The 25,869-nt window shown below is 41.5% G+C and overlaps 1 long non-coding RNA gene across 1 annotated transcript; it reads right to left on the bottom strand.

Annotated features, from left to right (window-relative positions):
* Positions 1-1,346: 1,346 nt before the first annotated feature.
* LOC122687492 lies at positions 1,347-25,751 on the bottom strand. Its single transcript, XR_006339155.1, has 5 exons — positions 25,655-25,751; positions 21,464-21,625; positions 20,280-20,357; positions 5,655-5,762; positions 1,347-3,286 (listed from the first exon to the last, which is right to left on the bottom strand). It is a non-coding gene; the product is annotated as an uncharacterized LOC122687492 (long non-coding RNA).
* Positions 25,752-25,869: the final 118 nt, after the last annotated feature.

The following is a 25,869-nucleotide window of genomic DNA, read 5'->3' as shown; positions in this document are numbered from 1 at the left end:
TCTGTGTTTTAAAGGATGCATAGGAATCTTCTAGCTCATAAAAAGAATAAAGGAATTCAAGAGAGATGATAGCCATGTGGATATGCTGAGGACCTAGCATGGTATGTGCTGAAAACCACAGTTGTTCCACGTGTCTAGGGAAGATGTGGCATTTGAGATGATTAAGGAGATGAGGCTAAAAGTAGGCAGATTATGAAGTTCATAGAAGCTAAACTTAGAAGTCTGAACTTATTCTGGGTGCTCTGGAATGTAATTTTAGGATTATAAACAGGAAAATAAAATAATCAGAATTTTTTATGATAAATTAACATTAATAGTTTATTTACTGTCGATATTTTATGTGCCAAGCCTTGTTCAAGAGCTACTTACATAGTATTTCACTCAATTCTCACAAGCCTCCAATAAAAGTATAATTAGCCTCATCTTAGAGTTGAGGAAATGGAAATTTAGAGAACTTTTCCATAGATTGGAGCAGCCAAGATAGAGGCTGAAGGAGGTATGGGATGGTGGTTAGAGCTAGATGGGATGGACTTGGGAGAGGGGACTGACTCCATGGAAACGTTGGAACACTTTTTTTAATTACAAAAGTACATTTTTAATTTGGGGGTAATAGCTTTACAACTTTCCTGGTAGCTTCACAATATTGTGTTGGCTTCTGCTTTGCAAAAATGTGAATAAGCTATTTGGGGGGCTCCAAAATCACTGCAGATGGTGATTGCCGCCATGAAATTAAAAGACACTCCTTAGAAGGAAAGTTATGACCAACCTAGACAGCATATTAAAAAGCAGAGACTTTACTTTGCCAACAAAGGTCCGTCTAGTCGAGGCTATGGTTTTTCCAGTGGTCATGTATGGATGTGAGAGTTGGACTGTAAAGAAAACTGAGTGCAGAAGAGTTGATGCTTTTGAACTGTGGTGTTGGAGAAGACTCTTGAGAGTCCCTTGGACTGCAAGGAGATCCAACCAGTCCATCCTAAAGGAGATCAGTCCTGGGTGTTCATTGGAAGGACTGATGTTGAAGCTGAAACTCCAATACCTTGGCCTCATTTGAAAAGACCCTGATGCTGGGAAAGATTAAGGGCAGGAGGAGAAGGGGACGACAGAGGATGAGACGGTTGGATGGCATCACTGACTCAATGGACATGAGTTTGGGTGAACTTCAGGAATTGGTGATGGACAGGGAGGCCTGGTGTGCTGCAGTTCATGGGGTCACAAAGAGTCGGACACGACTGAGCGACTGAACTGAAGTGCATACATACATTCCCCTTCCTCTTGAGCCTCCCTTCCACCCCACCCCACCCCACCCCTCTAGGTCATCACAGAGCACCAATCTGAGCTCCCTGAGCTACACAGCAGCTTCCCACCAACTACCTACTTTACATATGATAGTGGAACGATTATTCTTGAAGAATTATTCTGAGAGACTTAAGAAATAGACTTTTGACTTCTTTCAAATATACGTGTGAGGAGAGATGCTATTTGTATATCCCCTTCTAGCTTTATTCAGACACTCAACCTACACGGATACTGTTAACTCTTTTAAGTATAAGATATTTTTTCTCTTTTTATTCCCTCTTGGCCTCTTTCTCTGTACCTACTGAAGCACAGGAGCTTAGGGAACAGAAGTTCTGATTTCAATTCAGCACCGGTAAATGTTTTTCTTTCAGTGAGCCCGTGTGAACAATCCCTGCCACCGTGCTGCCAGGGGAAGATTCTGAACTGAATGAGGGTGCTGCTTAACACAGGGATGTATCCTGAATTCTCAACAATGTCAAACCAATTTTTCTGTTTGCTGAAGTCTTGATTCTTCGCTCAGAAGCAGACTGAATCCTTGATTCCAGTTTTAGTTCCTTTTGATTGAAAGATTAAACAGGGTCATATTTCAGGTGTTTCAAAACAAGAAGCAGAAAACAGCTTCTTCCTTTCTTGACTGAAGTAGAGTCACAGACACTTAGAATCACAGAGAGGGACCACGGTGAACGTTCTCTTTGTCTCTGTATTCAAAATCCGATGGAGTCTATTGATTTCCAAAGTATTTGATTACAGTGGAGTCCATTGATTTGAGAAGCATTTGATTGCAATGGGGGTGAGTGGGGGAGGGAGTGAAGAGAATCAAATGGATGTGGAAGCTTCCTCAGATGGAGTTGTTTTTTATACCTCAGAGACTGAGGATGCTGGAGGATGTAGAATTCCAGGTTGGCTCTGCCCTTTGGTACTTTTATGGAGGATTTAACTTTTCCCGAGAGTCAGGAAGACAGTCTGCACTTCCTTCACTTCTGAGTTTCAGTGACATCACTCTTAGACAGTATCAAATGGCCTGGAACAAATGGAATTTTCTTGTTCCTCCAGGGGATTGCCACCCTTCGCTGGAACCTCTATTTGTTTCAGTGAGAGTGACTTAGATCTGCGGGACACCCCTGAACGTCTGAGGACTCAACAAAATCTTCATTGCTGGTTGTTACGGATATTCAGTGGTGGTTGGAAAGCTGCGGTTGGCTGAAACCTGCAGGTCAGTCCATCAGTGAGTAGCGTTTAGAAGCCTTGGCTCAGCTTGACAAACATGTAGAAAGCTGTGATGAGTGAAGTTGCTTGTTACCTGTGAACACTGAGATTTGCCTGCCCTCCTGTTTCCTCAAGAAGCCCAGGGAACTGACCTTGCTATTTACTTACACACTTGCACAGGACTCGTTAATTATTAAGAAAAACAACTAAAATTTTTATCATGTCCTCTATTTATAAATTACTTCCCCATGTTACCTTATTTGCAGCTCATAACAAGTTTGCGCGAAGGTAATTACTCTTGCTAACTTAGAGATGGGAAAACAAAGCTCAGATTGTGCTAGTGATGGAACCAGAGTTACAGAGCCAGTGGAAGGCCAGAAGGCAGTTGGTTTCCTGTCTTCTGTGGCGTTGCTCTGGCTGTAGTCACTCCTGCCCTGTTGTTATTAAGAGGAACCTTTCAGAGCTTTAGCAGCCAGTGAAGTCAGTAGATTCTTGGAGTTAGAACAAGGAGATCCAAGGCAAAGAGAGCTTGGAGGTTATTGGAGAGTGGGTATCTTGGCGATGGTCAGACTTGAGGTCAAATACAATAGAAGGAGCACTAAGTAGCTTTGCCATCTCGGGGCATCTTGTGCTTCAAGGAATTAAAATCCCATTAGTTCCAGCCAGACTGGATGAAGTTCATTTTTAGATCTCCTGGTTTATGATATGAAGGTTCTAGTGAATTCTATTTCTAGTTAAGGTATGGAAGCCTAGATATTCATTTTTATGGATTTTACACAAAAGTCTGTAAAGGAAGAGAATAATTGAAACAATAGTCATACGTTTTGAATAGTTTTCTTTCTAGAATTCAAGCATATACTTTTTCACAGGTCAATCTTTTAAAGGAAACACGATGTTTTCAAAAAAAAAGAAGCAATCTTTTAAAATATGGTCATTAAAATATGCATTGCTTAAGCAGATAAAGACTTCTCTGGTAGCTCAGATGGTAAAGCGTCTGACTACAATGTGGGAGACCCGGGTTTGATTCCTGGGTTGGGAAGATTCTTTGCAGAAGGAAATGGCAACCCAGTCCAGTATTCTTGCCTGGAAAATCCCATGGACAGAGGAGCCTGGTAAGCTACAGTCCACAGGGTCGCAAAGAGCTGGACAGGACTGAGAGATTTCACTTTCTTTAAGCAGATAATGGTGCCTCCACGCAATGAGTCACTACAGAGTTTTTGAACTAAATGGTGCTGAAAATATCTAATGAAAACAGAAACATATACATATCATTGTGTTTAAGGAGCAGTATATGCAGCAGTATGAAGAGTGTGTGTGTGTGTGGTAGGAAGAGAGAAAGAGAGATAGTGAAGGACTGGGAGGATAGATACAGAACCTTAGCACGCACTAGCTCTGATTCAGGGATGTGCTAACTGGACACTGTGACAAAGTTAAGAGTGCAAAAGGACTGTTAGGATTTCAACAAATGGTGTTAGGAATACTGCATATCCACATGCAAAAGAATGAAGTTAGACCCCATCTCATACCATACACTAAAAGGTTAAACTCAAAATGATCAAAGACCTGAATATAAGACTTAAAACTATGAAACTCTTAGAAGAAAAAAGAGGAAAAGCTTGATAATGTCAGATTTGACAATGATTTCCTGGATATGACACCAAAAGCACAGCCAACAAAAATGAAAATAGATTAATTGGACTGTATCAAAATTAAAAACGTGTGCATCAAAGGACACAGTCAACAGAGTGAAAAGATAGCCTGGGAGGCCATATTTGCCATAGGAGGAAATATTTGCCAACTCTACATTTGAAAAGAGGTTTATGTCTAGAATATATAAACAACTACAACTCAACCACAAAACCCCCCAAATAATCCAACTAAAAAAAAAAAAAAATGGACAAAGGACTTAAATAGACACTTCTCCAAAGAAGATGTACAAATGGCCAATAAGCATGTGAAAAGGTACTCAACATCACTAATCATTAAGGAAGTGCAAATCAAAATCACAGCACGATACTACCTCGAATCCATTAGGATGACTGCTATCAAAAAATAAAATTAAGATAACGTGTTGATGAGGATGTGGAAGAAGTAAAATCTTTAGCATTTGCCGTGGGGAATGCAAAACAATATGGTGTTTCTTCAGAAACCTAAAAATATCTTTACCACATGATCTAGCTATTCTATTTCCGGGTATATGTCCAAAAGAATTGAAAGCAATGTCTCAAAGATGTATTTACATACCCATGTCCATAGCAGTGTTATTTATTTATTTTTAAAATTATATTATTTTTAAAATATTTATTTAGTAGTGGCTCATGGGATCTTTAGTTGTAGCATGTGAAATCTAGTTCCCTGATCAGGTATCAGACCCATGCCCCCTGTATTGGAAGGCGGAGTGTCAACCATTTCCTTGACTTTGGTTGCCATAAATTTGGCCATCATGGCCTTACTTGGTTCCTGTTTGGGAGCTGCCCGGAGATAAGCAGGACTTCATGTGGGAACCTGAGGTGTCTGCCGAAGGAGATGACATTTGGAGGTGGTCAGCCAGGCACATTCCTGGAGGCTAGCACATTCCTTCTTTGAACAGGCATCTGAGTGACACATCTCCATGACTGCCACGTGGGACTCGTTTGCATTTATATGTATTCCACATTTCTAAAAATAAATAAAAATGGGATTCTCTGGTGGCTCAGTGATAAAGAATCTGCCTGCCAATGCAAGAGACATGGGTTCGAGCCCTGATCCAGGAAGATCCTGCACACCATGGAGCAACTAAGCCCATGTACCATGACTATTGAGCCAAAATTGCTGAGCCCACACGTTGCAACTCCTGAAACTCAAGTGCCCTAGAGGCCATGCTCTTAACGAGAGAAGCTTTTGCAATGTGAAGCCCAGGCACTGCAACTAAAGAGTGGCTTCTGCTCACTGCAAATAGAGAAAAACCCATGCAGTAATGAAGACCCAGTGCAACCAAAAATAAATAAAATTATTTTAAAAAGTGATTTCTTAATCAGAAAAGAAATATAAGTTATTATGAGGGCTTCTCTCATGGTTCAGATGGTAAAGAATCTGCCTGCGATGCAGGGGACCTGGGTTTGATCCCTGAGTTGGGAGGATCCCCTGGAGAAGGGAATGGCACCTAATTTTACCTGTGGCGCAATTAGGTCCATATTAAATATCCATTTCAGATTGTCACATTCAGATCTCTACCAAGTAAACACATCCCATTATAATAAATCGAGGAGTTATGGATCCTCCTGTGAATTGAAAGAAAATAATTGTTCTGCCACATCAGTTTATATTTGTAAACTTGATATTGTTATATAAAATGGGCATCGACTTTAGATACTGCCTACTTTAATTGTGTCCTAAATTTCTACCAGAGTATAAAAGACATTCCAGTGGGTCAATGGAAAGATATCAACCACCACAATGGAAAATCTTTATAAAGCATCGTTTTATTTCTCTGGAAACAATGGAGTCCTCCTGGCAGGCTTAAGGCAGAGGTAGAGACTTTCAAAGCAGGCCTAGGTACCTGCAGGAAGACTGTCAGGGATCATCATCCAATAATGTTGGTAAAAAAGTGTTCAGATCCTCACATGAAAGGAAGCTTCTAAGAACAAGATTCAAGTGAAATCCTCAGAGTGACAGCTCTTTTAACTTTAAATTATTTATGGGTTATCTACCTGCATTTGGGGTAGGTTGGTGTCAAGAGGGCTTCATTCACAAAAGAATAAAATTTTCTAATTTCAATGAGGGGAAGATGAACTAAGGGAGCAAGAAAATTATAGAGCAAATTATAGATCCAAAGGCTGAGAGAAATGCAGGGCTCTGGGCTTTTCCACATGCCAAGAATAAGGGCACTGATGTGCTGAGAATTCATCCATGCAAAATTACTGAAGTTAAAATTACTTTCGCCTACAAACTCACAAAATGGAGGATCAGTATACTGCCAGCAGATAGAAAACACTGACTAATCACATATCTCAGACTAAAGCTGTTTCTGCTATACATTTCTGAGATCTGGCTTTATGTCTAATTAAGCAACTGAAATGATTTGTAGACTTTATAACATTTATAACATTCACTTTAAATGTGCGATGTGAAGGCAATTCTATCTTGCTAGATTTTACCTGTTTGAATAGGAATCTTAAGTCACCAGTGGTGAAACTCAATTAAATCTCTAGTTAAAAATTCACTTGGGTTTGGATAAAGCTAAACAGATTGTATTACTAAAACTGGGCAAGATTTTCAAGTTCTGTTAACCTCCTGGCGGTTTAGGAGGGCTATTTTGTTTGTTCTGGTTTTGTTTCTTGTTTTGAATGCATTGAAAAAAAAAAAAACCAAACACTTCCATTGTATACTGGCCCCATGCAGCTAAGCACTGTTCCATGTACTCGTGATATAAACAATGAATAACCAAAGAGAAATTCCTGTCCTCAGGGAGTTTCAGTTCTAGTGGGGGGAAGGGCTAAGAGCTAATCTACTTCAGTTGTGTCCGACTCTTTGCAACCCTAGGGAGTGTAGACCACAAGGCTCCTCTGTCCATGTTATTTGCCAGGCAAGAATACTGGAGCCCGTTGCCATTTCCTCCTCCAGGGGATCTTTTGATCCAGGGATGGAACCTGCGTCTCCTGTGGCTCCTGCATTGCAGAGGGATTCTTTACTGCTTGAGCCACCAGGGGGCCCGGGGAAGGGGGAGATAAGCTTGACATGTTCGAGGATGATAAAGGCCATGGAAGAGAGCAAAGTAGGGAAGAGGTACAGGGAAAGGAGGGTGAGGAGAAGTGCAATTTTGAATCAGAAGAACAGGGTGGGTCTTGCTAAGAGGGTGGTAGTTGAGTGAAGACTTGAAAGAGGCTTCGGAGTGAGTGATGTGTGTATCTTTTCTTTTCCCAAGAACCAGATACGTTGATTTTTTTTTTTTTTATAATGAAATGCCAAAAATCCTATCCTTTTTAATTGCAGTGTTTTAAAAACAATTTTTTAAAAGCCTCTATTTTTATTTATTTTATTTTTAAATTTTATATTGGAGGATAGCCAAATAACGATGGCATAAGCCAGAGAATGAGGAATATCCTATGATGTGTGTATCTTGGAAAAGTGTTCTACAGGCAGAGGTATCAGCAAGGGCAAAGGCCCTGCCTCAGTCAGAGCAGGAGAAGGATGATACAGTCAAATCTGATGTTTTGGAGAGAGTTACAAAAAGTGATTATTCTTTTTTTTTTTTCCCATTTATTTTTATTAGTTGGAGGCTAATTACTTTACAATATTATAGTGGTTTTTGCCATACATTGACATGAATCAGCCATGGATTTACATGTGTTCCCCATCCCGATCCCCACTCCCGCCTCCCTCTCCATCCCATCCCTCTGGGTCTTCCCAGTGCACCAGCCCTGAGCACTTGGCTCATGCATCCAACCTGGGCTGGTGATCTGTTTCAACCTTGATAGTATACTTGTTTCAATGCTGTTCTCTCTGAACATCCCACCCTCGCCTTCTCCCACAGAGTTTAAAAGTCTGTTCTGTACATCTGTGTCTCTTTTTCTGTTTTGCATAGAGGGTTATCGTTACCATCTTTCTAAATTCCATATATATGCCTTAGTATACTGTATTGGTCTTTATCTTTCTGGCTTACTTCACTCTGTACAATGGGCTCCAGTTTCATCCATCTCATTAGAACTGATTGAAATGAATTCTTTTTAATGGCTGAGTAATATTCCATTGTGTATATGTACCACAGCTTCCTTATCCATTCATCTGCTGATGGGCATCTAGGTTGCTTCCATGTCCTGGCTATTATAAACAGTGCTGCAGTGAACATTGGGGTGCAAGTGTCTCTCAGACCTGGTTTCCTCGGTGTGTATGCCCAGGAGTGGGATTGCTGGGTCATATAGTAGTTCTATTTCCAGTTTTTTGAGGAATCTCCACACTGTTCTCGATAGGGGCTGTACTAGTTTGCATTCCCACCAACAGTGTAAGAGCGTTCCCTTTTCTCCATACCCTCTCCAGCATTTATTGAGTGATTATTCTTAAAAATGTGGGCTCTTTAGTTTCCTTACATGTCTTGGCTGCTGTACATAATGCTAATATGAACATTGGGATACATGTATCTTTTCCAATGAGTGCTTTTGTGTTTTCTGGATATAAGTCCAGGAGTAGGATAGCTGGACCATATGGAAACTCTATTTTTAGTTTTTAAAGGACCCTCCATACTATCTTGTAATGAACTATAAGGGGAAAGAATTGGAAGAAAGAAGTGTTTATATTTATTTATAAAGGGCTTCCCTGGTGGCTCAGATGGTAAAGGATCTGCCTACAATGTGGGAGATCCAGATTCAATCCCTAGGCTGGGAAGATTCCCTGGAGAAGGAAATTCTCCAGTATTATTGCCTGGAGAGTTCCATGGACAGAGGAGCCTGTCGGGCTACAGTCTTTGGGGTCGCAAAGAGTGGGACATGACTTAGTGACTAACAATGATGTGAGGCGAGCAGAAGTAATGCCATGGCAGGCAGCTTAGATTAGGAGTAGGCCTTCCTACTTCTGGGTGGTAAGATTATCAGGCCACCTGGATCAGCTTTCGCTTAACACTGACTGCTGTTTGCCAATTAGGAACGGGGCGGAAACCCCCGGGAAACCCCCGGAAACCCCCGCGCGCGAGAGAGTTTTGACCAATGAAATTGCTTTGCAATCAGCTTAAACCAACTACCAATGGTGTGTGCTCACCCTATAAATTTGTGTAACAACTTGGGCTCGGGGCTCTCTGACCCCGCACCACTGCATTGGATGCGGCAGGAGCCCTGACTTGAGTCAGCAATAAACTTCCCTTTTTTGCGAATTGCATTGTCTTGGAGGCCTTCTCTCTTCCCGCTCGGGGATTCGGACATCGGGCATAACAAATGACACTTATATTTATATTTACATATGTGCTGTGGGCTTCCTTGGTGGCTCAGATGGTAAAAAAAATCCACCTGTGATGCAGGACACCCGGGTTTGATCGCTGGGTGGAGAAGATCCCCTGGAGAAGGGAATGGCTACCCAGATATGAATCACTTTGCTGTATGTCTGAATCTGACACCCAAAACGAACACTACACTTTACCCGGTATTGTGTAAATCAACTATACTTCAGCTAAAATGTTATGGGCCACCTGTACAGAAATGACAAGGGACAGTCTGGTTTCTTGGAGCTAGAGGTTGTAGGGCCCTGTAAGCATCGCTAGGCCCGAGGGAGTGACTGGGCCATGGTTTGGGAACCCAGAGTAGGAAACAGCTGCGTGGAGAGTCTGCCTGATGGGAGCTGTGACCTTAAGTTGAGAGATGCAGGGCCTGCACCAACAGTGCAGGAAGGAAGCGATGGAAAGGAGAGGAAAGGAGACTCTAACTTTCCCCTCGCCCTTCCTTCAGATGTTTTGCTGCGCTCTCCACCTGGAAGCAGAGGGCCAGGGACACCATCGCATCTGTCATGGAGTTCATCCTTCCAGGGTAGAGAGCAGGGAGAGAGGGCCTGGGGTAGCAGTGGGCTGAAGGCATTTGGCATGAGCTCTGAGGCCAGATCCTGGCTGACATGAAGAGGAATAACAGGGACGTCCTGGTGATTATGGAGGAGTGATTGAATACAAGTTCCAGGAAGTGAGTCCCGGAAACATCAGAGGCGAACTGGATGGCACTATCGGGACTTGTCAAGTCCTTCGCTCTTACTGTGAGGGAGAGAACTGTTGGAGAGCTCTGTGTAAAAAGGTGACAAGGGCTGAGATATCCTAAAGGCATCTCTCTGGATGCTGGGCTAATTAATAATAGACTGTGGTGAGACAAGGATGGACTCCTGAGACCAGTGAGGATGCTGTTGCCTAATTTAGGCAAGAAAGATGATAGTTTATAGATGGATGCAGGAAAGATGATAAAAAAACACTGGATTTCCAAATAAATTTGAAAAGTAGAGCAAACAAGATTTGCTGGTCGAATGAATAGGGTATGTGTGTGTGAACCAGAGCGCAGTCAAGGAGCCAAGGATGACTCCTAGTTGGAAGGACAAAGTGGCTGTTGGTTGAGATGGGGAAAACTGTGGAAGGAGAACTTTGGAGGAAAGCTTAGCAATCAGTTTAGGACATGTTGAGCCTGAGGTGTCTGTTCAGTTCAGTTGAGTCTGAGGGTGAGTTCACTTGAAACTAAGGTGTCTGTTGAAGCGAAGAAGTGAAGTTGCTCAGTTGTGTCCAACTCTTTGCGACCCCATGGACTGTAGCCTACAGCCTACAGTACAGGCTCTTCCATCCGTGGCATTTTCTAGGCAAGAGTACTGGAAGGGGTTGCCATTTCCTTCTCCAGAGGATCTTCCTGACTCAGGGGTTGAACCCAGGTCTCCCGCATTGTAGGCAGATGCTTTACTGTCTGAGCCTCCCTGGAAGTCCTGTGGCTGTTGGGACATGGTAAATAGACAGATGGCTTTATCAGTCTTGAGTTTAGGAGCAAAGTCTTACTGGGAGATAGCAATTTTGTAGATTTTAGTGTTGGATGGTCTTTAAATTCATTAAATGAGATGCGATCACCAAGGGAGTGAGTGTGGAGACACAGGAGAGGGGGACCAAAGATGGGTCCGGAGACTCTGAGGAGAAATCAGCAAAGGAGACAGAGAAGGAGTTGCCAGCACAGCAGGGAGAAAAAAGATAAAAGAAGAGGAGATGGTTTCCTGAAAACAAACTGAAGGAAGTGTTTCCAGTAGGAGGGAATGCTCAGCAATGTCAACTTCTGCTGATAAATCAAGTACAATGAGGATTGAGACTTTACCATTGGCTTGAGTAACATGGAGGTAATTAGCGTCTTTGGCAAGTCCAGATTTCCTAGGATGGTGGGGAAACAAGCTGATTAAAGTGAGTTTAATGAGAATGGGGCTGGAAAGATATGCATTGGAAATAATTAGTATAGGTTTCTCTCAAGAGTGCTTTGTATCAAAAAAGTATCAAAAAGAGCCCATTCTAAAAAGTGTTTTGCTGTAAAAATAAGTAGAAAAATAGGGAAGTAACTGGAGATAAAGTCAAGAGAATTTTTTTCTTTTTTTTTTTAGCAAGAGGTAGATTAGCATGTTTTAGGGAGACAGGAATGCTCTAGCAGAGGAAAAAAAAAATCAAAGATGCTAGAGAGAGAGAAGAAATTGCTGGAGAAGTGTCTTTGAGGAGGCAAGGGTGAGGGAAATTATTGATCATATTGAAAGGTTGTCCTTAGATATGAGTGTGGACTATTGAGTCATAGCAGTGATTTTCAAAATTACCCATTAGAATCACTTGGAGGAGTTTTTACAACTTCTGCCATCCATCTCTTATCCCCTAAAATTTAAAAACAGTTTCCGGGGGAGGACTTTTAAGCAAAAGGTTTCCCAGATGGCTCTCAAGCTTTAGCATGTGCCAAAGTCACTCCAAGGACTTGGTAGAATACAGACTGCTAGGCTCCGCCTCCAGAGTTTCTGATTCAGTAGGTCTGAGTTCACCTGAGAATTTACATTTCTAATATCCCAGGTGATACTGATGCTGCTGAGCAGGGGACCACTCTCTAAGGATCACTGATCATAGTAACAGGAGAAAATGACAGTGTGTGGGGGCCAATGAAGGTAGGTGGGTCAATTTGAGGAAGTTCTCATCTGATGATCTGAAAAGTGAAAAGATCTGAAGTGAAAAGAAAGCTTATTATTTAGGAGCGTGATGAAAGGTTGGAACAATGTCATCAAAGATTCAGGATAGAGGAAAGAAAGTGAAACTGTCAAGCGCTTCAGTTGTGTCCGACTCTTTGTGACTCCATGGACTGTAGCCCACCAGGCTCCTTTGTCCACGGGATTTCTCAGGTAAGACTACTAGAGTGGGTAGCCATTTGCTTCTCCAGGGGTCTTCCTGACCCAGGGATAGAACCTGAGTCTCCTGCACTGCAGGCAGATTCTTTGCCATCTGAGCCACCAGGGAAGCCCAGGATAGAGGAGAAGTTATCTCACGGTCACTTAGTAAGTGACAGAGTGGGTTTCTAAGGGAATGTAGCATAATTTGGGGGCAGGAACAGAGAGCCCTTGAAATTGGAAATCATGGATTTAAAATGAGACCAACCAGCATGTTTTTTTTTAACCTCCCATTTTACTCTTGCCACATTTAGTTGCAGAGATCAAGTGTAGAGATGGTAGAGAGATGAGCTTGACTAGGGTTCAAGTTTTGCTGAAGATGGGTTACAAAGTGATAGAGGAGCAAGAGATTTGAGAGGGTTCACAGGGAGGGTTTACAATGATTGACGTGGTGTTTAAGTTTGGGTCAGAGGGAAAAGGAAGACCTGAGAAGTGTGAGTGGGAAGGGGGCGGAGTTAAAGGAATGAAGGATTTTTTTTTTTTTTTTTTTAATTGGAGCAGCAGGGTAGTTGTTTGCTAGAGAATAGAATTTTTGAAATTGAGATTAAGGAGGGGTTGCATTTATTCATTTTGACAAGGTCTGTGTTATGACCAGGGGAGTCTGTGGTTGAGGAACTGTTCAGATCAACTGTTCATATTATGGTGGAGAGGCGTTTCATGAGCGAAGAGTTGGGGTACTGGGAACATCATTAATATGAATAAAGATATCACTAGGACTGAGACTTCCCTACTGGTCCAGTAGCTAAGACTCCACACTCCTAATGCAGGGGGCCCAGGTTCGATCCCTGGTCTAGATCCCACATGCCAAAACTAAAGATCCCACATGCTGTAACTAAGACCAACTCAGACAAATGAGTAAATATTAAAAAAAAGAGAAATGGAGAGGGAAAGGCAGTGAGCTGTATGCCAAGGTTTTTGAGATACAAGAGGAATGCAAAGCCAGGTCTTTAGAAAGGATAGACTGGCGTGGAAGTGAAAACCCAGGAAGACTTTTCCTGGGGCGCTGGGAGAAAGTAACCACTTCTTGAAGGGATTTGAGGGGCAGCTTGCCTTCGGGGAGACCCAGTTATCTGTTGGACTAGGAAGGGCAGTCCTGGAGAAGGAAATGGTAACCCACTGCAGTATTCTTGTCTGGAAAATCCCATGGATGGAGGAGCCTGGTCAGCTACAGTCCATGGGGCTGCAAAGAGTCGGACATGACTGAGCGACTTCTGTTTCTTTTTTTCTCTTTCTTTGGGAAGGACAGTAAAGCCCCAGAGGAGAGTTGAGGTGACTGGATGCTTTGAGGATGTCTGGCCCGAGTCCCAGAGGGCATAGCAGAAGAGTTTCAGGAGAGAGTCAGGGACTGGAACAGAGCCAGGGATATGACAGGATGGGAGTGCTTAGAGGCAATGAAGGTCACTTAAGAGTTAGAGCTTCTTGGGTTGACCCATATAAATAGTGGGATGGGCCATAATTAGGTGAATCCTCATGGCCTCAAGGTGGATTCTTTGAATGTTGAAATGTAGTAAGAAGTGGGAGCCTTCATACATCATTCAGGGCTCCTGAATGAAGGCCAGGGAGGGGTGGTCTCACTCTGGAGACATGAGGCTGTCTCTCCTCTCCTGAGGATGAAGTCTTGAGTGCACAGCAAGGAGATGTTTAACCCAGAGCACACAGTCAAAATCATTCTAATTAAAGGAAATGATCTTGTGAACACTGGCCAACTCAGGGGGAAAAAAATCTCTTAATGACTACAGGGAGAATTACTATAACATTTTGGAAAGAACTCAGTCCTTATTTCTGTTATATAAAACACAGAGGGTAAAATAAAAACATGAGAAATTGGCCCTATCTATCACTCTTTCAGTTGAGTGATTTGGTTCGTTTATCTAGTTTTATCTTGGAGAAGGCAATGGCATCCCACTGTGGTATTCTTGCCTAGAGAATCCCGTGGACAGAGGAGCCTGGTGGGCTGCTGTCCATGGGGTCGCACAGAATCGGACATGACTGAAGCAACTTAGCATGCATGCATGCTTTGGAGAAGGAAATGGCAACCCACTCCAGTGTTCTTGCCTGGAGAATCCCAGGGACGGGGGAGCCTGATGGGCTGCCATGTATGGGATCGCATAGAGTCAGACACAACTGAAGCGACTTAGCAGCAGCAGCAGCATCTAGCTTTTCCAGATTTTATTTAGATGTATCTTATCCAAATTTCCCACACAATTCTTTCAACTTTGTACCACATTTTATGAAAACGGTCATTAAGATTTCTTGGCAGAATCTTGATCTGCAGGCAACCTCAGATATTTTGTTTTGATATTTCTTTAACCCTTAATTTCTCTGGATTTGGTGGTGTCAAATTCAATCTAACTAGTATTTATTGAGTTTTGGTGTGCATGGCAATGGTTATGTCCTCTGGGAAATTCAGAAGAATCTCAGATGCTGGTGGCTTTCAGTTCAGTTCAGTCACTCAGTTGTGTCTGATTCTTCGTGACCCCGTGGGCCACAGCACACCAGGCTTCCCTGTCCATCACCAACTCCCAGAGTTGGCTGGGTGGCTTGAACGAAACTAAATATTGCTTTACATTTCTCAGCATTTTTTCCTGCTGAACATTTGCAGATATCAAAAGTTCATCCTGAACTCAAATTTGCTTTACGATGGCCATTATGAAAATTAAAATTTATAATTTAAGAAAAGGCCTGTGCATGTAGAAACTCCCAGCAACAGGAAATTGTTTGTAGGGCAGAAACTATTTTACAGTTATAACTAGAAAATCTAGACTACCACAGATCTCTGTTCTTCCAGTGGTCCCCAACATTTTTGGCACCAGGGCCGGTTTCCTGGAAGATAATTTTTCCATGGGCTTGGGTGTGGTTTGGGGATGATTCAAGAGCATTACATTTATTATGCACTTTATTTCTATTACTAATTACATCAGCTCCACCTCAGATCATCAGGCATTAGATTGTGGAGGTTGGGGACCCCTGCTTTATAGCACATGCATGCATAGTTGCTTCAGTCACGTCCCACTCTGCAGTGCAATGGACAGTAGCCTGCCAAGCTTTTCTCTCCATGCGATTCTTCAGGCAAGAATACTGAAGTGGTTTGCCATGTCCTCCTCCAGGAGATCTTCCTGACCCAGGGATCGAACCCGCGTCTCTTACGTCTCTTGCAGTGGCAGACGGTTCTTTACCACTGGCGCCCCCTGCACGACTCTTGGCAAATATTTCTACTACGTGTTGGCTACATTACCATTACCTTCCATTCCCTCTCCCACCTACTTTGTTCAGGAGTCACTGCTAGTATTCATGGAGATCACTAATACCAGCTGAGTTGTCACGGTCTTTGCTCCATCTTCATCTCCATGTGATCAGTGTTTAGTCCTTACCTTGTTCTCTCACCACTTTTGACTCAATTGATCATTTTTTCCATCTTGATACATTTTCTTCTGCTCTTTTCCTGAATCCCACATTCTCCAGGTTTCCTGATTCTCCTTTGGCCATTGCTTGTCAGAGTCCTCCTCCTCTTTCAGGTCCATAAAATGTTGAGGATTCAGTCTTTGGCCCTCCTCTTCTCCAACTGACACTCCTTTCTTAGTTGCTCTCATGCAATCCTGTGGTTTTAAAAATTGTCAATAGGATGGTGGTTCCTGAATCTTTATTTCTAGCTGTGAGTTCTCCCTGAACTCCAGCCTCAAGTGTTGAACTACTTCACATCTCCATTCAGATGTCTAGTGAGCATCTCAAACTTACCAATGCCCTTGAGCTGGACCCTGATGTCTTCCTCTCTCCAGTTTTTCCCATTTCAGTGACAGATATCACCATTTACTCGGTTACTCAACTGTCACATGTCTTTTTCTTATACCCAGAATACTCTAGTAAATCCTTTGGCTCTACTTCCAAAATATGTCAAAAATTCAGCCATGCTTCATCATTATCACCCTTGTCCAAGCTTTCACCTGGACAGCCACCAAAAAGCCTTACAACTCATCTCCTACTCTTGTTCTCCTAGAGCCTAATTTGCATCCAGAAAACAAAGCCCTGTTTTAGAAATGTCAATCAGATTGTGCCCTTTCTTATTCCAGAACCCTCAGAACACTCACATCACAGTGACTCTAAAAGGCAAAGGCAAAGGCAAAGACAAATGTCTACATTTCCTAGTCATTTTCTCTCACGTTCCCCCTTTCCAAGCAAGCTGGCCATGCTGGTCTCTTTGCTGTAATATACTAAACATGTTTTTTCTATCACATTTTTACCTTTCCTATTTCCTTTGACTAAACAGCTTTCCCCCAAGATATACACAGGCTTGCTTTTATTTTATTCAGGTCTCTGTACAAATATCATTAATTCAGAAAGGGCTTTCTGAACCATCTTATTTGAAGAGCAGTGCCTCCCCCACAAGTCGCCCCCACCCCAGCACCCCACATTCTCCCTATCTTTCTACTACACTCATTGTTCTTCTTGAACTCTGTACTACTTGATGTTATGTTATATATTGAATTGTTTATTTTTGTTTCTTCCAATGGCATGTAAGCTTACCAGAGTCAGGGATCTTATTTTATTTCTCTGCTGTGTCTGAGGCATTTAGAACACTTTGAAACTTGGAAAAATTAAATTACTGCTGGTGAGGTGAGCCAAAGTTGCAACTCCCTCCAGGAAGACTTTTGATAATGGTAAACATTTGACAGATGGCCTGGAGTTATCTTGTTCTAACAGTTGTTACCGTCTAAGTAACTATTTTTGATAAGGAAACAGAAAGAACATTTTGTATTTTTATGTTTTAAACCTAGTGGTAGAGAGACAGGCCCATAATAAGTGCTCAACAAATTGTTGTTGAATAAATGAACTAAGAAATGAAAGAATGAATACAGATATATCTCTGTGTGTGTGATATATGAATTACATAGAGATCACATCTTAAAATACTAGATCTTCAGATAATTTATTTTGCAGTTACTATGCCTCTTTGGTTAAAAATATTATTTAATGAACCAAAATAATTTCACTTTGCTTTAAGTAGTAAAATGATTATGACATTCTTTCTCTATGTCTTCACTAGGTTTAAAGCAAAATAACATTCTATCAATCCAAGAAAAATAAGAGTGTATTTTAATTAACTGGTCCAATAAAAGAATCTGCCTGAAAAGCAGGAGACTCACAGGAGCTGGGGTTCAATTCCTGGGTCAGGAAGATTCCCTGTGGGAGGAAGTGGCAACCCACTCCAATATTCTTGCTTGGAAAATTCCATGGACAGAGAAGCCTGGCAGACTACAGTCCATGGGGTCACAAAGAGTCTGACATAACTGGGCATGCATGCATGTACATGTATGAACTCTTACAAATATACTTAAATTGTAGATATAGAACCATTTAAGACAGAATTATCTGGGTTTTTCAAGTCCTTACACATCAACTCCTCAGGACAGAGGTTTCTGGAAAAACTGCATATCCACAATGAAGACATAATAAGACAATTTATTGAATTTTGGAGTGAATTTTGTTTTTTTTTGTTCTTGCATTTTTATCATACAAAGCAATTAGAGCTTTACTTTCTTGGACATGAAATTCTGTCCTCCCTTTCCTGGGGTAGTTGTGCTAGACTCTTCTCTCTCTCTTTTGCATTTCACACAGGAAATACCAAGAACTAACTGCAGACAGAGCCGGAGCTTGGAAAGGCTCTGAGTCGAGTTGTCAGGAAATGTGGTTTCCAGTCTCTAGCTGTGTGATCTTGGGCACAGCACTAACCTCTCCATGTCTCCAAAAAAAGAGGGTATTCTTGTTGACCTTTATGATGGTTTTTCACTTTACAAGTCTCTGGTTTATAAACTTGATATCAATTTATTACAGCGTGAGATTTCCTCCCACTGAAAAAAATACACTCTTCAACACTGTACTTCACTGATGAGACCAAAGTAACAAGTTTTAAAATCACTTGGAATCCTAAATTTTTGCCACTCTGTATTCATATCCTTGTATTTAAAAAGTCAGCTCTTCATTAGGAAATCACTTGAGTCATGTAAGGTATAAGCAACATTCAGCAGGAGTTGGATGGGACAAGTGCTATCCATTTGCTGAGTTTAATACGCTGGGTTTAATATAGTTGGGGAAAATGCAGGACAAAACCAAGTTTCGCCTTATACTGCACTATTGTATTCAGAGACAGAGCGTGAGCTCTCTTTTCTAATATGCATTTTACATGTCAGATTTCCCCTGAGGATGCTCACAGTGTGAAAACACAGGATACTGACTCCAGATAGCTGAGGTGCTTATCAAAAGAATGATTTCAGTGAGCCCAGACTTTTGCATCTTCCCATGTATAGAAAAGTGCTAAATTCCTTAGTCTGATATATCTGATCTTCTTTAATTAACAACAATCTTTTGATGTTCAGACTCCCTGCCTTTTGTTGCAAAACCCCTGTTCCCCGCGCCTCCTTCAAGTAGCTCTCTCAGGGTTACAGGAGATGCTGCCTCCCGGGTTTGAGGCCCTAAAAATTCCCTTTGACTAAAACATACCTCTCAATGATGACACCAAAAATTTTCATCGATGTCAAGCTTTTCTACAATTGACTTTATAGTATAAGGCACACATTTTAAGTGCACAGTTCTATGACTTGTGACAAATGGGCCAGCCATGTGCTGTGGATTAAATTGTGCCCCCTAAAAAGATATGTTGAAATCTTAATCCTAGTAGTCTTTCAGAATGTGACCTTATTTGAAGACAAGGTCTTTACAGAGGTAATAAGTTGAAATGAAGTCATTAAGGCAGCCCATAATCTAATGTAATTGGTAACCTTATGAAACGGGGGAGTTTGGACCCATGCACGCAGGGAGAATGGCATGTGAAGTTTGCAGTGATGCTTCCACAGGCCAAGCAACTACCAGAAAGTGGGATTTTCTATGGGAATTCCTATGCCAGAATACTGGTCTGTTCAGTTCAGTTCCTCAGTCATGTCTGCCTCTTTGAGACCCCATGGACTGCAGCACGCCAGGCCTCCCTGTCCTTCACTGACTCCCAGTGCTTGATCAAACTCATGTCCATTGAGTCGGTGATACCATCCAAACATTTCATCCTCTGTCATCCCCTTCTCCTCCCACCTTCAATCTTTCCCAGCATCAGGGTTTTTTTCCAATGAGCAGTTCTTAGCATCAGGTGGCCAAAGTATTGGAGTTTCAGCTTCAGCATCAGTCCTTCCAAGGAATATTCAGGACTGATTTCCTTTAGGATTGACTGGCTTGATCTTATTGCAGTCCAAAGGACTCTCAAGAGTCTTCTCCAACACCACAGTTCAAAGGCATCAATTCTTCGGTGCTCAGCTTTCTTTATAGTCCACCTCTCACATCCATACTGGACACTGGAATGGGTGGAGGGGGTTTCCATTTCCTTCTCCAGGGGATCTTGCAGGGATCAAACCGCAGTCTCCTGCACTGCAGGTAGGTTCTTTACCACTGAGCCATCAGGGAAGCTCTTAGATGGAAAGTTAAATCACTTCAAAAAAAGGACTCAGACCTTCATCGAGGGATACAGGTAGTATATCCCTGCATCAAGGGAGCAGGTTCTGCTCCTACATGGGAGTGGGAGAAGGGCATGGCAAGCTGTCAAGGCCGTGGATGAGAGGTCAGATTATTATAGCAGGATTTCCCACCGATACAGGAATAAGTTCTCAGTAGGCAAGCAGCTGGCCAAGGCTATCCCAGGCTCATTAAATGAGGGCTGAGAAATAGAACCAAGACAATTCTCAATTACAGTTCCTTATAGAAGGTCTTTCTTGGTTGGGATTGAATCAGTAGCTGATTGGGACTGAATCTGATAATTGAAGGAACTGATTCTTGTAGGAGGAGGGAGCTGAGGAGGGGTTGGAAGAGAGGGACTAATATAGGGTGATCATGACATAGGGTGAAGAGCCTTTCTGGCTTACCTGTGCCCGAGGAGATTCCTGGGACATGGGCCTCTGAGTTGCAAAACTGAGACAGTCCTGTTTTAACTGCTGGTCACCCTAAGAAGAAATGTATTTGATAGTCTTGGTCAAATGCCTCCTCAAGTGTTCCTTAGGGTTAAATATGAAAAAAAATTCCTTATGCAAAATGTTTCATGTAGTACTTTTTGAAATGTGGTTATTTTATGAAATGTGGTAATTTTTAAAATAATTTTGGTAACTAATATTCACGTTTTACTGACATTTCATTGTAGAATCTGAGTTTTAAAATTGAGATGGAAATTAGATGTCATTTAATTTTTCATTGTGTAAATGATAAAATTGAGAGTCAGAAAGACTTGAATAACTCAAGTTTGTATAGCTCCTTAAGGGCATACATTTTTTTGGAGTCCAAAGTCTTTGCTGGACCTCATCAAATTTTTTCTGCATCACCTAAAGATTCTTCCCTTTTCCTCTTGTCAAGGGCCTTTAGAAAAGATCCAAAGAGCTCTTGTTATGATCAAAATAACATTTTTTGCCTCTTTTTTTTTGTCTGTATGAGATGATGTATGTGAACTACATTTCTTGTGGACATGATTTCACAATATATGAAGGTCAAATCATTATGCTGTACGCCTTAAACTTACACAGTGCTGAGTGTCAATTATATCATAATAAAATGGATCCAAAAAAATGAGCTTTTATCACACATAGACTAGTGGTTCTTTTTTAAGTTAGATTTCTTCAACCTTCTTCACAAGTTTCTGGTGAAATGTACCACAGAAGTCTAAGGACACTGGTGTAATGTTTCTATGACAGTTATTAATGTGGACAGCTCAAAGCGTGAATACCATTGGCACCATTTCTGTAGTTTAAGAGGGTATGAGCCAATGGTTTAATTCCAGTTTCTTAGGAGGGTTGAAAGGAAGAACACCATGAGTTCAAGGAATCCTGCAGTACTTCTTGGCTCCTGGGTGTCTCTTTAAAGTCCCTACCGTAAATCTCTGAGACTGATACTTAGCTTCGGGGTCAGTCAATTTACTCTTTCCTACATGTTGTCATTTTGGTTACTGCCTGGGCTGTAAGTCATATTCAGGCCTCACATTCCTGCAAGTAGGAAAAGAAATCGAAGACTGCATAGCCACCAAAGCTTCGACCCCATAAACTGTGGCGAGAGAATTCCATACCTGCAGAGTGAGTGAAAATGACAAACAAATCTTCAAACTTCAAAGTTGAAAGGAACAGATTGATTCCAACTGGAGGGTCAGTCTGACATTTTTCATTCCATGTATTGGCAGGTCCATCTTGTTGAACATGTTCAGAGTAGCCCCAGGGGGAATTGTCTGCTGCTGAGAAGCATAAGCAGAAGGATGTTTTGAACAAGTTCATGGGTAAGATGAATTTATACTTTAAAAGTGCTTCAGGTGAGTCTGGGAGAAAAAACAGTCCAGATTCTTCACTCCTTAAAATGGACACTAGCAGACTAGCCTTGAAATAGCCCCTTGGTATTTCATCTGACCCTGTTCAAGGTTGGATTGAGAATAAGTTAGATCTGGGTTCAAGTTGAAAATATAGATTCATATTTTGGCTCTCAAACCAATGAAGTTACTAAATGATGGGTTAAATAATTAAATATCACCAAGGATTCTGTTTTTGTTTACATGCTATCATTGATTTAATTTGGGTTGAATTGGTTGATTTCTTTGCCCAAACAATGCCTTGACAACTTTGGAATTTAAAGATATATATTATTTTTATAAAAAAATAAAACAAAAAAATCACTTATTGTTCCCAGGAAAACTGTGGATGTTTTGAAAGATGTTGAAGGATGTTGGTAAAGAAAGAAAACATTCGTGACCAGGGTTCAGAAGCTACATATGTGGGACTAAAAATGTTTTCTTCCATAAAAACCTTAGTTACAAGAAGGGAAACTGATGTTTCAAAATTGAATGGTTCATCCTCAAAATTCTAGGGAAGTTTTTCTGAATTACCCCAGAAGCTAACCTTAATATTAAAAATCTTCAGGGAGTTCTACAGTTCATGGGAAGTTTTCTCTATTTAATTTGGTTAGTATCACCTCTTTCATTCTTTTATGCAAGCACCAAGTTCAGTGTTGTATAAGTAGTAATAACCAGGGTTTCAGGCTTCAGTAAATATAAGGCCTATTAAATACAAACTAAGTGAGGTTCATTGCTTTTGCTACTTAATAAGTATTTAGCTTAAAATAGTCACCTTATTTTTTTCTCTAGTATAAGACCTAGAATGTATTGTTAAAGACAATTAAAAGTTAGTTTCATGAGAAGATCAAATTTAGATGGTTAATATGCCCACACTGGGACTGGGAGATTGCTTTCTCAGAGGGAGTAAAAGTTTTTCTCTGTAATATATTGTTTTCAATAAAGAATCAGTCCCTGCATTAAGTATTCCAATATTCATTACAAAGGAAAGCATAATAAAACATATCTTGTCAGATTAAGAAGCTCCTGAATCAACCTTTGGAAGACAAAGTGGAGCTTCTGAATAAACAGATTATATTATGTAGTGCAATGCTAGCAGGCAACCTTAATTATACTTTCTCCTAGCATGTGATAGTAATTCCCATGAATTATTGTGAGTAAACTTTGGGATGGCAACCAACAGAATAACTTTTAAAGTAGTCACATTGCATAGTAGTTCTTTTGCTTTGCTCTTATGCTTAAAAATACCTAGTTTTTATCATTTTCCTTAGTTTGATCCAACTCATATTTGATTTTGAAATCTTATCAAGAATAAATCCCTATCTAATCAATGAAGCACAGAAAGAAAGTAGGGGAAACACAGCTCATAGTTTTTCCCTGTGCAAATGAGAAGCACCATTTCTGCACAGACAGAAGAGAGGTTGAGGACCTGTATGTATATTTCTTGTGCGGTCATACTGTGTGAGGAAGGCGAGCCAAACCCATCTCCTAGCCTCAGTTTTCCCATGTGTGAAAATGGGAAAAATGGAGTTGGCAAGATTATCTAAAGTAATATAAAATACTCTAAGTGAGACGGGCTGGGACCCGGGACGCTTCACGGCAGTGCTGCAATGCTTGCGCCTCGACACACCTCTCCTCCAGCAACAGAATACAAAGAAACTGTATGGGCCTAAAAATAACTGTGTACACACACACTTGGGGCTGGTTCTGGACCAAGAGATATATATATATATATATGTATAAAAAAATCCAGCTGCCGTTTCTGAAGAGCCAGGAACAAAAACTGAAGGTAGGAGCAAAAGCAGGGTGCAGTGCTTGCCCCCCTGCACTCAACACCACAGAGGGGTGAGCAAACTGCGTAAACCACCCCTCCGGCCTGTCCTTTGGGATACACCCCTCCCCTCACCTCACATAAGAAACACCAAGGGGGAAAGTAGTCATGCACTAATGTGAGAGTTAGACCATAAGGAAGGCTGAGTGCCAAAGATGTGGTGCTTTTAAACTGTGGTGCTGGAGAAGTCTCTTGAGAGTCCCTTGGACTGCAAGGAGATCAACGCAGTCCATCCTAAAGGAGATCAGTCCTGGGTGTTCATTGGAAGGACTGATGCTGAAGCTGAAGCTCCAGTACTTTGGCCACCTGATGCGGAGAGCTCATTGGACTCATGGAAAAGACTCATTGGAAAAGACCCTGATGCTGGAAAGATTGATGGCAAAAGAAGAGGGAGACAGAGGATGAGATGACTAGATAGCATCACCGACTCAGTGGACATGAGTTTGAGCGTCTCTGGGAGACAGTGGAGGACAGGGAAGCCTTGCGTGCTGTGGTCCATGGGGTTACAAAGAGTTGAACACAACTTAGCGATTAAACAACAACAAGGGGGAGTGACAAGGGACCCTATTAGCTGTTTTTGCTCCTTCCTGCAGCCGGTGCAGTAGCTGCAATAATGTCTTGCTTGAATTTCTTGTCTGGCCTGTAGTCAATGTCTATTGCTTGGGGAAGACCAAGAAGCCTGGTTGGTATCATTACTATGTATTATGCATAAAAGTATTCCTGAAAGTTTTCATTGTAAATCCAGATTATGTGAATAGAAAATTAAATTCACTAGGTGAACTGATTATAGGAAATGTCATGGATTAATCTTCCTATGAAACAGATTTTATCTCTCACGCTTGTTTAAAACGTAGCAAAAACCATCACTAAAGGAAGTCACTGTGTTTATAACAGACTTAGTGAGGGTACACAGAGTCTCCAGGTTTTTTGATATGAAAATCTGTTTTGTAGCCTAAGTTTGATATAACTAGAAACAGGTGGGGCCATTTTGAGAAATCTGACAAAATCAAGGAATTTTTCCTCTGAAATGATCTCACAGAATTTGTCTGGATTCACCTGAATGTGCTTCTAGACCAAGGCTATTGCCAAAATATCACAGAAAAGTAAAATGCCTTTGTCAGTTAGTTTAGTAGTCTGATGTATGGTACACCCTTTCCATTACTTATGATATATAATCAATTTGAAGTCACCAGAAATATCTTCTAACCAGCAGTTTCATTCCAACATTTCTGACACATACTGTCTAAAATGTGACCAACATAATATGATGATTGCTTTCTGAACTAAAAGTGCTATTTCCTCTATAAAAGCCCCCTTTATGAGCAGATAATCTATGACAAGCTTGACTTTTTAAGGTAATTTCTTAATGTGACAACCTTGCCACAACTAATCTATTTTTTCCCTCAATCTATAGGACTGTAATCAATCTGGATATTTAAGTCTTCTTATTCTTACATCAAATAAGATGTTCTCACATTAATGATTTTATTTAAATTTAGATTCTGTTTTATTCTTAAATAGGCACTATGTTTACATGATTCAGAATTCAAAAGGCATAAAGAATGTTCATTGAAAATTCTCTCTTCACCCCATCCTTCTTCAGCCACCCGGTTTCACTTCCTGAAAACAATGCCACTCTTTCTTTTATTTTTATTTTTGGTTGTACCACATGGCTTGTGAGATATTAGTTGCCCGACCAGGGATCAAACCCAAGCCCTCAGCAGTGACAGCAGGAAGTCCTAACCACTGGACTGTAGGAATATCCCTGTCTGTAGTTCTTTGGGGATTCTTCCAGAGAGACTTTATGCTGCATATACAAGGTGGCTCAGTGGTAAAGAATACACCTACCAATGCAGGAGACGTGGGTTTGATCCCTGGGCCGGGAAGATCCCCTGGAGAAGGAAATGACAACCCACTCCAGTATTCTTGCCTGGGAAATCCCATGGACAGAGGAGACTGGTGGGCTACAGTCCTTGGGGTTGCAAAAGAGTTGGACACAACTTAGTGACTAAACAACAGCAACATAGATATAAATAGACTGTACGCTGGGGACTTTCTAATCAGTCACGTAGGATGTGTCTCAACGTTACCTGATTTCCCAGGTGATGTTAATGCCTTCATACTTCCACACCGTGCGTGCGTCAGAATGGCTGAGTAGTTTCCACAGGTGTCCCAGGCAGTAGCAGCAGCAGCAGAGAAGCCCTAGGACAGAAAGCGATAAGTGGGTGGCATGGCTATGGAGCGGGGCTGAGGGGCTACCCAAAGTGGCACCTGAGCAATGACTCACAGTAAAACAGTACAGCCA

Source organism: Cervus elaphus, chromosome 31, assembly GCF_910594005.1.
Source record: "Cervus elaphus chromosome 31, mCerEla1.1, whole genome shotgun sequence".
Lineage (NCBI taxonomy): Eukaryota > Metazoa > Chordata > Mammalia > Artiodactyla > Cervidae > Cervus > Cervus elaphus.
The sequence above is the reverse complement of the archived record's forward strand: the minus strand, read 5'-3'. Positions and strand labels throughout refer to the sequence as shown.